This window comes from Vombatus ursinus, unplaced genomic scaffold (genome assembly GCF_900497805.2).
Source record: "Vombatus ursinus unplaced genomic scaffold, bare-nosed wombat genome assembly UNPS02009573.1, whole genome shotgun sequence".
In the NCBI taxonomy this organism is placed as follows: Eukaryota; Metazoa; Chordata; class Mammalia; order Diprotodontia; family Vombatidae; genus Vombatus; species Vombatus ursinus.
Window position 1 is genome coordinate 16,605,970 of NW_020949351.1, and position 17,734 is coordinate 16,623,703.

The 17,734-nt window shown below is 35.2% G+C and overlaps 1 pseudogene; it reads left to right on the forward strand.

Annotated features, from left to right (window-relative positions):
* Positions 1-13,614: 13,614 nt before the first annotated feature.
* On the forward strand, positions 13,615-14,950 carry LOC114035925 (annotated as a pseudogene).
* The last annotated feature ends 2,784 nt before the right edge of the window (positions 14,951-17,734 follow it).

The window sequence follows — 17,734 nt, forward strand, 5'->3', positions numbered from 1 at the left end:
ATTCTCTCTCGTCAAGAATCTTACACTCCACTTGGGGGATATAGGGATTACCCTGGAAAGAAAAAAAATACAAAATATTGTATCTACTTTCCCTTATGTGGCCTTCCTTCCTTCCTTCCTTTTAAGTTTTATTGATAATTTAAAAAAAATTATCACTGTCATTTCCTACTTATACACCTCTCCCCAGTATATCCTTCCCTTTATCATATGTATATATTTATATATAGGACAGCTACTTGGCACAGTGTATAGAGTGCTAGGCCTGGAGTCAGGAAGACCTGAATTCAAATCCAACTTTAGGCACTCACTATCTGTAAGACCCTGGGCTAGTCACTTCAGCCTGATTGTCTCAACTTCCTCATCTATAAAATGACCTAGAGAAGGAAATTACAATCCACTCCAGTATCTTTGCCAAGAAAACCCCAAATGGGGATGCAAAGAGTCAAGCATAACTGAAATGACTGAACAACATATTTATTTATATACATGAATATATAGAATATAGTATAAAATATAAGAAGGTTCTTGCCCTGTAAGAGTTTGCAAGGTAAGCCATATCCACAGATAAATAGAATATTATGATTTAATTTTAAAGTTCTGTCCTATGATTTTATCTATTTGGGGAAATTCCCTTTACCTATGAAGAGTGGTTTAAAACACATATCAGTATGGAAATTCCCTTTACCTATGAAGAATGGTAACTAACACATATCAGAAGCAAGACTTCCACTCATGTTCTTCTAAGTTCAGGTAAGCTGGCTTTCCAGCTCTATTATGAAATATTGTCACTCATAGCATGTATTAAAATACTATACTAGGAGCAGAAAGTCCTATGATATCCAATGGTTCCATACAGGGTACCTATAGTCATCCATTATACATTAATTACAACTCATCTTTTATACATAAACAAATATTCTCTTAAAATATCTCGAGAGAAATCTATAATTGATTGCAATTCCATCATATTTTAAGTGATTTCTTAAAGTATCATTGACCTGAAAAATAATTTGTCTTTGGCAATATTTAATATTAAGTACTTTCTCCAAACAATACTGAGTGATTTTTTTTATGAAAGGAGTTCATTTAATAAAAACATGTTTTATCTATATTGATAGTAATTGAGTTCTGAGAAATAATTATTTTTCAGTACAGTCTTCCTTACAGAATGTTCTAAGAACCTTCTAGTAAAGGATTAAATCATAAATTTTGTATAGCACTTGTCATAATAGTTTGATCTAAGCAGGTACTTAATAAACATTCACTGACTAATTACTAATAATTACTTTAAATTGTATTTACTTAAATAATATTAAATAGTATTTATTTTTCATTAATTTTCCATATCATGTTATTTGGATATTAGAGCAATCAAAATTTGGTTTCAGCATCAATCATCTAACCAGAGGTGTCAAACGTGTAGCCTATCCATAACTCTGAACGTGCACTAAGCCAGATTAAAATATAATTGGGAAACATATGACAAAATAAATTAATTAAAAAGAAATATATATACTTGTATGGTTTCCTAAGTCAATGCATGTTCCTCTGGGATCCTTATGTACAGTTTAGTGGCCCCGGTTTCTTTTTGAGTTAGATGTAACTGATTTAGATCATTGTCTATATTCTATCACCTTAGTATATATTTAGAAACAAACTAAAAACAAAACTAATGCAGAATGCATGCATTTTAGTATTTTCTCCTTTATTCTCCACTAATTTCTTGGCACAGATCTAAAAATGTTCTTTAGTGACACAAACAAATTAGTATCTGTAAAAGCTTACAGATTTGCCAATGGGACATTTCCTTTTGAAACTGTCAGCATTATCTACAATAGACAAAACAAGTTACAAGGCTAAGGATGAAATAATAAAAATAAATCAGTGACTTTTTTGATGCAGAAAACAGGAACCAGAAGATTGGTCAATAACTAAAATAATATTCTGGAAAACCAAGCATATGAGCTAATTGAATTGTAAAGAAAGCTGATATAGAAATCTATAGACTAAATTTAGGCAATGCAGATTTATTGACAAGAATGAATAACCCATTAATTCCATAATTCCATTAATCCAATAATTCCATTTTATTTAATTGATTTGAAAGCCAGTCCTTAAATCTATGTTCACTCAGCTTTTTTAAGCTATCCCTCTAAGGTTCTGCACTGGTTGAGCCTAGTTTAGCAAAAGCTATTTGTCATAGTCTAAACTCATGTAAGTGTATAACCCCAGTAGTTCCTTCAATAGTGTTTGTAATAATCTTTTTAAACAGTGGTAAATATCATTATGAGAGTAGTATTATAAGAATATGTCAATTGTTTGAAGCCTGAAAATATTTTAAAGGTTAGGGAAGAAAAGGAGTGTTTGACATCCCTGACTCATTCTTGTTAGTTTGTGTTTGAATAAAATACAAAAATCCTATTTATCAAAACAATTAGCATAGTAGTAGGCTAAACCTCCTCCCCCCAATTATTGGTGTTAAGTATAACAACCTCAAGGTACTATATATCTATATCTATCTATCTATCTATCTATCTATCTATCTATCTATCTATCTATCTATCTATCTATCTATATCTATCTCTACATCTATCTATCTATCTATCTATCTATCTATCTATCTATCTATATATATATATATATACATATATACTCTGACTTGTGCCAAAATTCTACTTTCCATTTGGGAAGGAAAGTGATACTTGGAACAGAATCGAAGCAGGCAATCTCCAGCATAGTCTAGTTTCAGACATATCTAGGCATACTTCTGCTTGTTAATCTAGCTTCACGTTTTCCTACATCACTCTCATTGTTATTTTCCATTCAAATCTCTGGATGAACAAAAGCAATGGTCTGATAGCATCAGGGATTTCAAAATTAGAAGAGACTTTGGGTACAGCTCCGTTGTTTTAAAGATGTTGAAATTAAAAAACAGAGAAGTTAAGTGACTTGCTTAGGGTCAAACCTTTCATGAGTATCTGAGGTGAAATCTGATGGATAGGTTTAGCTTAATTTGGTTCCTATAGAGTACAATTCTAATTCCAAGTCGAAAATTCCCCTTAGGCTCAAGTTCCAGGAACCCTTGCTGTACCACGTTACCTGTAATTGTGGCTCCAAGGTTGTGATGAATTTTCAGGATTTCACCTCTCCCAGAAGCAGATTGCATCCATGTTAGGAGATCTGGCCATGTCCAGGCAAGCTCCATTACTTAAGTAAAATTATGGTCTACCCTTCTCTGCCTTCCCTTTTCTCCAGCTAAATTAGGTTGTGTTCAAATAGTAATAATTAAAATGCCAACATAAACATTGAAAAGAAAATTAGTTAGCTACCTGTTATTAAATTAAGCTTTCTGGTATAATGTCACCCCTGTTCCTCAGATATATATATATATATATATATAGTTTATACCAGAAATCTTAATTTATCTCTGTGTAAGACTGAATTGGCAGGACCTCAGTACATAATAACAGGTAGCTAATTTTCTTTTCAATATATATATATATATATATATATAGTGTGTACATATATGTGTGTATATATATATACACACATACCCACCTCCATGTTCCCAGACAGTATCCACTCTTTATCACAAAGACTGTTCCTGGCTTTGATCTCTAGGGCCTAGCATTGTGCCTAGCCAGTAGTCAGTACTTACTGATTGATTGAATGAATAAACAAAGTTGCCCAAGCAAATTGAGCTCTCAGTTCAAAGTGATTATTCCAGGCTTGTAGAAAAATCACAAGGTAGTTAAAACACCTTACCCTAATCAGGACACAAAGCTAACTAGTACCTGATTGCCACTACCCTCTATTAGCTCTAAAGACTTGCTCACTGTTAGTAAGTAGCACACTGCTCCCCCATCTCATGTCACGTAAGTGGTCCTCAGGAAACTAGGCTTACTAAAACACACATGGAGATAGCATGCATTAACTTTTTCTTAATTAATTGAAGTAAGGACAGACATGAAAAGAATAACTATTGGAAAATCTTCATCTCAAAATTCTTAAGTATTTAAGAAGTTATTAAGAAAGCTTGTCCCTAGGAAGAGTTTTTCAAGTGAAGTCTAGATGACAACTTGTCAGGGATATTTTAGAGTGTTTTTTTTTAAACATGTATGACTTGGATTAAATTTTGTGATTCTCTAAGATATGCAAGCTAATATTTAGCCCCTGTTGCAAACACCTTGGAATACATTTTAAAGATTAAGAAATGTCATATTGTTTAGATTGGTCTAAGATTGTACTAATTTTCCTATCATTTATTACTTCTTTTAACCACAATGAAGAATTTTTGATGAATAATAAATCTAAAGGCTAATTTTGATCAGTTGTAAATGAATTAGGTATAAAGAGAAATATTATAACATAGTGATTGAAGGTTGCTTTCTGAGTAAAAACTCGGGTTCAAATCCCATGTCTGACACACATTGCTTGTATCATCCTGTGCCAGTGACTTCATCTCTTAATGTCCCAGGAAACTCCATAAGACTATAAATTCAAAGAAGGTTTTGATTTGTTTTGGTAAGGGATGTTTTCTTCCTGGAAATGCTCTCACCAATGAAATCATGAGTCTGGTTGATTAAAACATCGACATATTTTCCCCTTTTATTTTGTAAAAATGCATCATTTTTGAATACCCAGGTCAGTGCCACATTTGGCTGAATGACATTAAAAATGCTATTAATGTTCATTTCCTTTTTGTGTGCAAGTATATGAAAATAGCAATATTTTTAGACCTCCAATTACTGATGACACACAATGGTTAGAATGGCCACTTGATGATTAAATTAGATGTTTTCATGACTACAAAAGCATTTGTCACTTCTTCAAGGATCTGTGATTTCATTGGTATCAGTAGTCTCTGAACCAAAGCAGACTATTATATTTATAGATCATAACATATGACCTTGATTTATCGACAAAGAAAAAAAAATCTGATGATGACAGCCTGTATTTACTTTGATCCACAAAGGGCAATACAATCTATCACTGGGTCCACATTCAAAGCCTTTCCAGATCCATAGTAACTCCCATAGGTAGTGCTTCACTGGGGTGCTGAGGGCTACCATGAAGACAGAGAGAGACATTGAAATAGAATATCAGTGAAGGGGCTATGCAAATACTTAATTTAAGATAACAACAAAAAATACCAGCCTGAGTTTTAAAAAGAAACCTAATAGCATTACCTAATACATAAAGTCTTTGAAATTCAGTCAGTCGATAAACATTAATCAACTGCTGAATAAATAAGACAAGATGGTATAGTAGACAAAGAGAGCCCACTTCATGTTAAGAAGACCTGGATTCATATCCTTCCTCTCAAACTATGTGTCCATTAGAAAGTCATTTACTTCTAGGTGCTCTCAAGGAAACACTTTAACACTATAAGTTGCAGAACAGTTAGTGATCTGCAATGGTAGAAGGATGTTTCTCACTCAGAGATCCTGAAGATCAAAAAAATCATAGATAAGAACTAAAATAATAATAATAATTATAAATTTTAAATATCAGAGCATTGTACTAAATTATAGATACAAAGAAAAAAATGGAATACGCTCTTTGCACTCTGCCCTAAAAGAACTTATGTTCTCCTGGAGCATCTGGCCCATGCACACATGCACACACGCACATGCACACATAAATGTATGTATTTGTATAAACATATATCAATAGTTCATGTACTCATATATATATATATATATATATATATATATATATGAGTAAACATATTTGGATGCATCTAGGTGGTTCAGTGGATGGAGTGCTGGGCCTGGAGTCTGTAAGACTTATGTTCAAATCTTGCCTCAGACACTTACTAGCTATGTGATCCTGGGCAAGTCACTTGATCTATGTTTGCTTTAATCTGCTGGAGAAGGAAATGGCGAACCATTCCAGCATCTTTGCCAAGAAAACCCCAAGGACAGCATTGACATACTATACAACTGAAACACTGAAGAACATAACCATATATAACATATACATATATATAACATACATATATATATATAAAACTATACCAACCCACTTATTCACATATATATGTATATATACCTATAAATGTGTGTGTTTATATACTTATATACACTTTAGGTATATGTTCAGGTATATATGTAATTTCATATATATATTACATATACATGCATGTGTATATGAATAGTTAGTGGTAGTATGCTTGTAGTAGTGTATATTTGGTTGATGGAGAGAGTTAGGCACTTTCTTTTTGATCACACCCACTCCTATGTGTCCTTTGTTACCAGCTCCTCCCCTAAGGAGATGCCATTTTCTTTACTCAATGACTCCCCCCCACCCCTTGGCAGGTTAGACTTAACATTAAGTTACTGAATTTACTATAAATTTATGAAATTATTAAATGAGGACAGGTATACCTAGTTCTTTGGGTACTCTTTGGGAAAGACCATGATTGGGAGCAGGAAACAGGGCAGCAATTACATTTTAATTGAACACAAAGGGTATGGGAGCAAATAGTCAATAAAGTCAGAGAAAAGCCAGTGAGGTACAGAGGTAAATGAAGGTGTGGGGAAAGAAATGAGATAGTGAAGCAAGGCAGGCAGCATGAAGAAGAGGGTGGGGAGAAGGAGGGGAAGAAATAATTATTCATGCAACCATGGATTAGAGTTGGGAGCACTAGGTAGCATGAACCCAATGTTGAGATGGAAAAATGCTGGGGGGCAAAATTTAAGATCTCATTTTTATAGTTTCTTTTTTGGGGGGCGGGTGAAGACCAACTCCTGTCTGTACTATGTTGGGGTTAGTTCTTTAACATATCCAAATCATCTGGAATTGTGGAGGTCTGGAATTTGTCTGGAATTTACATATCACAGGGCTAGCACCCTAACAAGCAGTACCTAGATGGCTTCCCCTGAAGCAATGAATATTACCAAAAGGTGAATTTTGGTTAATATATGATACAACTTGTAAATTATGCTCATTTGATCTTTGGGATGGTTCATATTCCACTTCCAGATTCCTCTTTGCAATCATACTTCCTACTATTGTCACTTTACATTGGCTCCTTATCACCTTATTTAATATACTAACTAGGAGTGGGTGAGGTGGTCAGGGGTACTAGAACAAGATACATTTTAACACAGTTAATAGCGGTACCACCTTGAATACCAGAGGCAGCTTATAGCAAGATCTGTATCTAACAGGTTTCAGATTAATTTGTTCTCTGTATTTGATAAGTTGTAAATATATGCTAAATACATATATGTATTTAAAAACATATATGTAAATATATGTTCCCCTTGGGTCCCAGCTAACAAAAGGCCTCAGGAGCAGAAAAAAGATCTTTCTTTAAAGTTTCTTTAATCTCTCCAGGAACAGCAATCACTGATTTATTACAGAAACCATTTTCTTTTCAAAGGAATGGTGATACTAAAGCCCAAGCTCTTAAAGCAAAGGAGGATTGAAGAAGAAGACTAAGGGCCAGGAAAGTATAAGAGTCTGGGTGAGTGGAGCAAAGGATAAATAAGTATATAGAACCACCAAGTTTTGATTCCAGGAACCAGGAGATGTACAGGCACCATGAATCTATTTCACATGACTTCTGTATAGCTCGATTGCATCATTTGCCTTAGTGTCTCACATGTTCTCCTCCTGCACTTTCAGCACAATGAAAGCCATGGAAGCATTGTGAGCACTGGGTGGTCTTCCCCCTATTTCCTCATGGCATGGTTCATCCTCTCAAATTTTCTAGCTTTTTGCATGGGTACCTTTAGACCCTGGAGAGAATCACATAAAGGTTTGCATCATGTCTAGTATTTCCCCATGGGGAGAGGTGATAGAAAGGTACTTAACGTACAATGTAAATTTGGCATGACAACTTTATTCCTCTACTCCAGAAACACATACACACACAATACATATGTGAACAAATTCATAACATAAAAATTTTATAAGAACACTTTAACAAAAAAAATGGAAACAAGCAGAAGTACTAACTCTAAAATGGTATGTTATGCTCTTCTGGAAGGTTGATACTTAAAATATCAAAACATAAAACTTTTTTATAAATGATTTAACTGTCATATCACCTTCACCTTGTCTCATCACTATCCAAACAAATGCCTCAGGCAAACCAGGGCAGGGGTTGGACTTAACTTTCTGCTGGTAGTCATTTTCTCCAAGAACTAGATTAGTTACTGGGGAATTCCCTCCAAAGGACAGCTAGTACCATCAGAGGACCCAGGAGCTCTTAACTTCTGGAACGTACAAAGTTGACTCCAAGGATGAAAATCTTTGTATCTTAGGATTGTCATATAATCACTTATGCTCAGGAAAGAAACGCAAAGCAAAAGCAGTATTTAGTCTTGATCTAACCTTTGGCTGTTATTGGCTTGTAGCCTCCTGCAGTTAGGATGGGAAAACTGCAATCCCTCTTCCACCTCTCCAGGCAGAGGACTGAAAAACTAGAAGAATTAGAAAAACTAGAAGATTAGAAGAAGGAGGGACAGAGAGCAGACTTTTTTTTTTCTTTTAGTTCCAGTGAGTCAGCACTTCCTACTGCTCAGTGGCCGATAAGGGGATTGATTTGTCATTTCAGTACACAGCTCCTTCATTGCTTCATCACACAGCCACCCAGAAGTAGCCAAGGTGTCAAGGTATCTCAATACATATTCTGTGGGTTGTACTTGAGCCAGAGCAGACAAGGGATGGCCTGATATTTACTCTCTCTCTCTCTCTCTCTCTCCCTCTCTCTCCCCACCCCTCTCTCTCTCTTTCATCCTTTCTCCTTCTTGTACAAACACATCCACACTCTCATCTACTTTTCTATCCATTTGTGTGCATATGTACCCTTACAAATGTGCCATTTTTGTCTGCCTATTCACCCAAAGGGGTGCCAGAATTCCCAAAATATGAGGTACTTGTGTCACAGATGTTGTTAAGCTTCTTACCAACTGAGTCTTATCTATGTGTTAGTGGCTCATGGCCTCAGGTGGAGCAACTTGGACAATGATTGCTGGTACAAAATTTTTAGGTCATGACTGCTATAAGTCAGTTAATCACAGCTTGAAGTGTTAGCATACTGGCAATCAAGTAATATAGCATAGGTCAGAGATAAAGCTGGGCTAATTGAACTAAGGGGATTTTATACTATTGCAACTATGTTCTGTATGTGCAGGAGTTAAAAGGTAAGTCATCTAAATGGCACAATAGATAGAGCACTGGGTCTGGAAATCAGAAAGACCTAAATTCATATCTGGCCTCACAAATTTACTAACTGTGTGACCCTAAACAAGTCATTTGACCACTTTCTGCCTTAGTTTCCTCATCTATAAAATGAGGGGTAATAGTACCTATCTCCTGGGACTGTTGAGAGGATCAAATAAGAGATTATTTTAAAAGTGCTTTGTAAACAGAATTGTATGTAAAAGCTAGTTGTTGATATTATTCTCAAAATAGTTCAAAAGGCTTAAAATAGTTGGGTTCTCTTCAATAGATTATATAATCCCCATGGTCAACATTAATGAGATATTCTGGGAGTAAGGACAGTATATAACTAAGGATTCTTAACTTGGCTCCCACAGACTAAATTTAAGGGGGCCTGGGAACTTGGATGGGGAAAATTAATTACATCTTTACTTCAATATAAATAGTTTCCCTGGTAATCCTATGCATTTTATTTTATGCAAAGAAATTATTTTGTGAAGGGGTTTGCCAGACTGCCAGCAGAATCCATTAAGCAAAAAAAAGGTTAAGAACCTCTAGTGTATACCAATCTTTGACATTTATTTACTACTACTATTACTACTAGTTAGCTAATATTCACATTGTACTTTATTAGTATTACCTCATATAACCTTCATAACAACCTTGGGAGACAGGTGCTATTAATATCTTTTTTTTGCATATGAGGAAACTGAGGCAAACAGAGTGGTTAAGTAACCTGCCCAGAGTCTCAGAACTAGTAAGTGTGTGAGGCAGGATTTGAATTCAGGTCTTTCTGACTCCTGCTCCAGCACTCAATTATACTGGAGCACCTAGGTGCCTCTCTTTTACTGCCTCATGTTTACCATCTTGAACTGAGTTAATTCTCATGAAGAATAAGTTCCTAATCCTTCTGAAAACAGGAACTTTTCTTTATGCTTATTGGAAGGGAGGCTGATAGGCTGTCCAAAAAAGTATGGTAGAAACCAAGACTGAACACTATTTTAAACATAAGAAACATGTAGTGCCTTGAGTGTAGATACTGTTCCATGTGTGGATTAAATAGCACAGTGTCTAGCACATAGTAGATGTTTTAATAAATAGGTATTGACTGATTGAAATCACCTCAATGGCATCCCCCATTCTTCTTTCCCCCTTTTCTCTATTGTCAGATGCTATGATTCTTCCTTTTTCAAGCCAAAACTAATAGTGCAGTTGATCTCATTCCTTCCTAATTGATCCAGCATCTATCTGTTCACTTTAGCTAATTTTATATCTCTCTTTAGCCACTGGGTCCTTTTCTGCAGCATTCAAACATGCCGCATTCTCCCCTAACCCAAAACAAACAAAAAGTAAATAAAACAAAATAATACCCTTCACTATACCCTTCCATCCCCACAATATATCTTCATACAGCTCTCCTCCATTTTTACAAACTCTTGGGGAAAGCTGTTTACATTTATTTATATCACTTTATTGCTTGCCATTCTGCTGATTTTCTTGTGATATGCCTTATTGAGTGATACTGCTCTTCCTCTTACCAAGATCACTAACAATCTCTTAGTTGTTCCATCTAATAGTCTTTTTTTTCCTCATCCATCTCATATTCTCTGAATAATTTGACTCTGTTGATCAGCCCCACTTCTTGACACATTCTCTTCCCTGGATTTTTGTGAGACTGCTCTGCCATGCTCTTTTTTTACTTGTTAAATTCTCATTCTTCCTTATAGGATCATCACTCATATCCAGAGTTTCGCCCTGGCTTCTCTTCTCTTCTTTCTTCACTGACTGTTTTGTGATATTATCTTTCCTATGCAGAAGACTTACCAATCTATATATCCAGCACTCATCTTTTTCATGAGTTCCACTCCCATGTCAAAATGTACCTGCTACACATGCCCCCCCACCTCGATGACCCATAGGTATCTCCAACTAGAAATGGATCTTATTATCTTTCTCTATAACATTCCCTTACCTCTAACTCCCCTCCTATATTCCCTATTTCCATTGAGGATACTGGTATGTTCCCAAGAACTCAGGCTCACAGTCTAGGAAAGAATAGATAATACTGATATCTTCATCTCTTCACTCTACATTGTCACCATCTCTTCCATTCCCTAATATCCACTAAGTTGCCCTTAGGTCCCTGTCACCTCTAACCAGTTCTATTGCTATAGTCTCTTGATTGATGTCCCTGCATCTAGTATCCTTCCTTCTGTAATTTATACAGTAGTGAACATGATATTTCTAAAGCACAGATATGAGCATGGCACTCTTCTTCTCAAAGATCATCAGTGAATACCTATTGCCTCTAAAGAGAAAAAAAAAGGTCTGTTAAAAAATAAAGTCCTTCACAATCTGGTTCCAATGTACCTTTCTAGGCTACATACACATGTCTTGCCCCCATGTAGTCTTGATGCTAGCTAAATTGGTCTACTTACTATTCTCAACATATAATTCCAGGACCTACTCTCTGCTTTTGCATCAATCTTCCTTTATGCCCAGGATCTTCTCCTGTTTCAACTGCATTTCTTGAAACCCCAGAGCATGTTCAAGGTTCAGCTAAAGCGATAAATCATTCAAGAGTATGTTTCTAATTGCCACAGTTGTTAGTGCCCCTCCTCCTAAATCATTTTATATTTACTGTAGAGACACCTTCTGTTTACTTAGCTACAAACATTTTATATCCCCTCAAGAGAATTTCATTTTTAACTCATGTGGTAAGTAGGAGAGCTGGGATTTGAACCTATTCTATGATTCTATATCTACTCTCCTGCATGTCCCAGTGTCTTAACAATGTGGTTCACTGTGTATTACAGCCTTCATATGAGACAAGCACAGATTAATTATAGGGTATTTCCCCCTCCCATTTAGTTTTAAAAAAATTCCAAAAATATCCTTAAGCAAGCTGACATTTTAAATAAGCTTTTGTGGTGTAATTATGTTTAACTAAATATTTTATGTAAGCTTTCAGCAGAGAAACTATGTTTAGTCGCAGGGCACTGATAAAAATACCAACAGTTCTCTGCTAATTTGGATATGTAAATGAACACTAGCTATGGTATTAAAATGAAATTTACCATCAAATTACATATCATATCATTCTTTTTAGCAATCTTTTTTGTCTTATGGGACACTGAGGAAAAAAATGTAACAGCTCCTTTCCCATGTAAAGTAAATTCAGTGATGATAATAACTGATGAGATCACATTTATGAAAAGAATTAGCAAAAGCTATTATTTTCAGGAAAGAAAAACAAATTATGTGAGCATAGACTGTATATAAATTTATGAAGCACTAAATTCCAATTGAGCAAGAATGCTGTCTATAGTGAATAAGGGGAGGGGTAGAATCTTGGGTATTTATCAAATAGGAATATTTGTGAATTCTATGAGATGGCATAAAAGGAAGAGATTCTTTAAGAAATTCTTCTAGTCTAACACATGTGCATGCAGGAAGAAAAATAATTGGTTTGTAAATCAGGAGACTTGGGTTCTGCTAATGATTAAGCTTGCTTTTCTCTCTTTCTTCACATTTCCAATAAATAGCATGCCACCAAATTTATAATTATTCCTTGAAGATTAAAGGGGTTAGGAAAGAATTAAATTCTTAGGTGGATTGTTCTATAATAAATTTAAAACGTATTATTCTTTTCCTCAAGTAGATTGTCTTCTTTCTGGAAATATAGGAATGAGAGCTAAAATGAACCAGGCCTCAAAGGTTTTCAAGTCTAACTCCACCATTTAATAGACAAAGAGACTAAAGATTAGAGAATGAACAAGTTAGAGAAAGAAGTGAGGATGTAAACCCAGAGCCCTTGTTTCTAAATCTGATATTCTTGCTAATTGCACATTGACTCTCCAAAAATGTAGCTTACTTCAAAACTTACTCCAAAGGTTCCTGATTCCACTTTTATAGGTATTCATTCCATCTGCAAGTGCAAATTCCAAACTATCTTCTCAAATGGAGCTATTGTCAGCTACTGAAAAAAAATCCAATGCTTGACAAAGATCTCAAACCTATTAAGCTGATCTTTGGGCAATAGCCATAATGTAGTGCATTGCTGGGTCCATCAATAACAGGTTTTACAGGCTCAGATTCTGAAGATCTGGCCTGCTTGCATTAACAAATACAAATGCTTAGATCCCTTAAGAGTCTGGTCAATATGGCAGATCTTTAATAAAACTTGTCTTTGGCTGAAAGAAGGCTTGAGTTGAATTCATTCAGGCAAAACTCATGTGTTGTGATTTGGGGGTCACAACACCCCTAAGCCTTTAAACCTCAACATATGGTTCCTGGACCAGGAACCACTGCCTACTCCCAAATTCTTCTCCAGCCAAGACTGTAAGTCAGTTCATACTGAAACACACACAAAGACCAGACTCTGAACCTACCTTCCTCATATTTGTGCTAAAACAGTCATTAAAAACAATTCTCCAAATGAAGTGTGAAAATTGCACAAAGAAGGAATATATTAAAAAAAAACAAACATTGATGACCAACAAACTGTATCACTAACATGAAGAGAAAAATGAGTTCCATAAGTTGGTTGATGCTAAAATATTTCTCAGTGATTGCCTGGCCTATGACAGTTGTGTTACTGTGAAGGAAGGAATAAAAGTTTTCCAGCAGAATCAGGATTTTTTTCGTATACTGAACCTTAATAAGAAATGTGATACTTCAGTCCACAAAGTGTTGGCAGTGTCCATATGCCCTTAGTCTTTGCCTTATTTTGCTGCCAAGTTCAATCTCAGTGTAACTGATGCATCAAAAAGACTCCGTGGTTTCTTGAAAAGTCTTGTGTACATTATGTATTTAATTCAAGAATAGCTGTTGATTTCAATATCCTAGAAAGTCAGAAAGAATTTATACAATAATATTGCTAGCAAAAGCAAGAACATTCTTTACCTATGTTTGCCTCTGCCTGCCCAGGTTGGATCTGATATGTAGAAAGGGTACTGGGTAACCCAGTTATACCACATATATGTACTGCAAAATCCCCCTAGCCGATCATGAGATCACTGGTGAAGGATTACTTTGCCAGACAACAGAACTTGTCTCCAGATAAAATTTTCCATATCATTGTGGTCCCTTGTTATGATAAGGAGTTGGAAGCCCTTAGAGAAGATTTTTACACTGCTTCATATAATTCTCATAATGTTGATTGTGTGTTAACATCAGGTGAAATTATCCAGATTATGGAGCAAAAAAAAAAGAATTTGTGAAAAAATATCTAGTAGACACTCTGGTGAGATAAAGAAAGGAGACACAGTGAACGATGATGTGATGAGGTCAGATGGCTACTTGGAGCACATCTTTAAATATGCGGCCAGAGAACTGTTTGACATGGACATCAAGGAAATCACTTACAGAGCACTGAAAAACAAAGACTTCTAGGAGATCACTCTGGAAAAAAAAAATGAGGAAATAGTACTATGGTTTGCTGCTGCTTATGGCTTTCAAAACATCCAGAACATAATCTTGAAACTTCAAAAGGGCAAGTTCTCATATCACTTTGTAGAGGTCCTGTCTTGGAAGATGCTTAAATAGCAAAGGTCAAACTCAAACTGAAGATGGGAAACCAGACAAGGCCCTGCTGAGACAAATGGAAGTGTATGCTAAGATCCCTGTGCAGCTTCCAGAAACTAACACACACATGCAGAGACTATGCCAAGAGTGGCTAGATGGTACAGACTCCTCAAAGGTCCTGAAAGCCCTACATACCACTTACAGTACTGCGGAGACCCACACAGACAACATGGATATCAAGTGGTGACAGCAAAGTTGGTAAAAGGACTTACATGTATAATTGACAATGGAAATATTCTATGCAATCAGGAACACATTCTTTGTACTTTAATTATGAAGAAGCTGTGTTTTTTGCCCTTAAAATGCAAATACTTTTTTTTCTGAAAAACCTATAGTCTCTTAGGTCTTCTATTTTCTCAGTTAACTTGGTGCTGCCCTCATAATTTGTATTTGAACAGTACCTTTTGTCAAGGAAGAATGATTTCTCTAAATTAAAAAAAAATATTCTTTGTCCTAAGGATTATTTTAAAGATACAAGATATAAAGACAGTGAATGGTGCTCCCTTAGCCAAGACCAAAATTTAAAAAAAAACTTGAAACTTATATTACCTTAAAGAGAAATGATTGAAAAAGTTTCATGTAATCTCTTGCAAAATGCAGTTCCTGGCATAAGAAGATAGAGACAATGCTCCTTCCACCTGAGGTGCAGAGCTCAAATTTAAAAGAAAGGGAGAATAAAGTGAAAAAATAAATGATGAACAAAAAACAACAACAAAAATTGCCCATAGAAAGGTATTATGGTTGCTAGGAAGACAAAAATACAAACTCAGAAGAGGACAGCATTGTCAAAACATGTGTGGGCAAAACAGCAGAGAAAAATAGGAAGTGATCTCAAGAAAGAATTCATGAAAGAGCTCAAAAAGGAGCTTAAAAATCATATAAGAAAGGTAGCAGAACAATGAGAAAAGAAATGAGAGTGATGCAAGAGAATTATGAGAAAAGAGTCAAGGGGGCAAATCCAAGATGGCAGAGAAAAAGCAGTGACTTGACTGAGTTCTCCCCCAAACCCCTTCAAATACCTGTTTAAAAATGACTCTAAATAAATCCTAGAGTAGCAGAATTCACAAAAAGACAGAGTGATACAAATTTCCAGCCCAAGACAACCTGGATGATTGATTGGAAAGGTCTGTTGCACCAGACTGGGAGAAGAGTGTAGTTCAGTGTGGGCTTTGTAGGCAAAGATCAGACCTCAGTGAACCTGTACCAGGCCTCAGGCAACTGAATCATGGGCACCTGTGCTGGTATCCAGACTTCTCAACCCACAAACTCCAAAGACAACTTAGAAGGTCATTAGGAAAGGTCTGTCAGACCTGGCTGAGAGATGAATACAGTCTGGGAAGGGATAGAATGAAGGGAAATATAGTTAGTTTGTCACAACATGACTACTATGGAAAAGTTTTGCATGACTACACATGTATAACTTGCATCAAATTGCTTGTCTTCTCAATGAGGGTAGGTGTGGTGAGAGGAAGGGAGAGAATTTGGAACACAAAGCTTTAAAATAAATGTTAAAAATTGTTTTTACATGCAAGTGAGAAATAAGATATACAGGCAATGGAGCATAGAAATCTTTCCTGCCCTACAGGAAATAGAAAAGGAAGGGGATAAGAGAAGGGGGAGTGATAGAGGGGAGGGCAGATTCGGGGAATAATTATTCAGAATGCATGCTGTCTTGGGGTGGGGGGAGGTGTGAGATGGGGAGAAAATTTGGAAATCAAAATCTTATGGAAATGAAAGTTGAAAACTAAAAATAAATAAGAAAAATAAAAAAGAAATATTTAAAAAGAGTCAATAGCTTGGAAAACTGCTTAAAAAGTGGAATTGGCCAAATGCAAACAGAGATACAAAAATCCAACAAAGAAAATAAATCCTTAAAGAGTACAATTGGCCAAATGGAAAAGAAAGTACAAAAGCTAATTAAGCAACACCTTAAAATTTATAATTGGGCAAGTGGAAGCTAATGACTCTGAGACATCAAGAATCAATCAAACAAATTCAAATGAATGAAAAAAATGGAAGAAAACATGAAATACCTCATGGGATAAACAAGTGAAAACCATATTCTTTAACTTGTCTTTTAGGCAATATTACGTTCAATAATGCATTATTTTAAAATATTAATTGATTGTACCAATTTTATATATACATGTATACATTATATATACATGTATTTATATATACAGAGATTATGTATCTCTGTATTGACACATAGAGATACTCCAAATGGAAATCATAGATTTTCTAAACCTTACTATGACAAATCACTTGACTTTTCTGGGCCACATCATAGAATGATGGGGTTAGAGTTGATAATTTATAAGTTTTTTTAAGGTTGAAAACGTGATTCAATTATTTTAATTCTCAGATTTCTCATTTCCTTTTAAGAACTGTATCCCATATGTGGATTGAGAGTACACCATAGTACTTATGGCAATGCCCCTTTTCCTATAACATCCAACTTCCTTTTAAGTATGTATGTTCTTAAGAATTGCATGGAGTACTCCAAGGCTTTTAGGGAAATAAGAGTTTGAGAATGAATAAAAATTACATGAGTGTGATTACAGAAAAAAAATTGTGCGGGTGGCCTAAAATCAAAGTTAAAATATTATCTAATATAAAGAGATTCTCTAAAAAATAATAATTCTACTCTCTTGACACACACACACACACACACACACACACACACACATACACAATACTTAAATTGTGGTTTAAAAAAAGTTCCACATTGCTTTTATTTTCGCCCTAATAAATTATCAACTCTCCTATAAGCAGAACTTTATGGAAATTCTCTCATCATCAAGGGCAGAATTTTATTCTGAATTATCCACCTATTTCTAGTAACAGCATGAAAATAATTGCCTCAGACCCTTATTTATCTCTTTTATCTCTGTATAAGTAAGTTAACATGTCTATAAAGACAAAATAACTATATGAACCATATCTATTTTTAGTATGCATAAGATTTCAA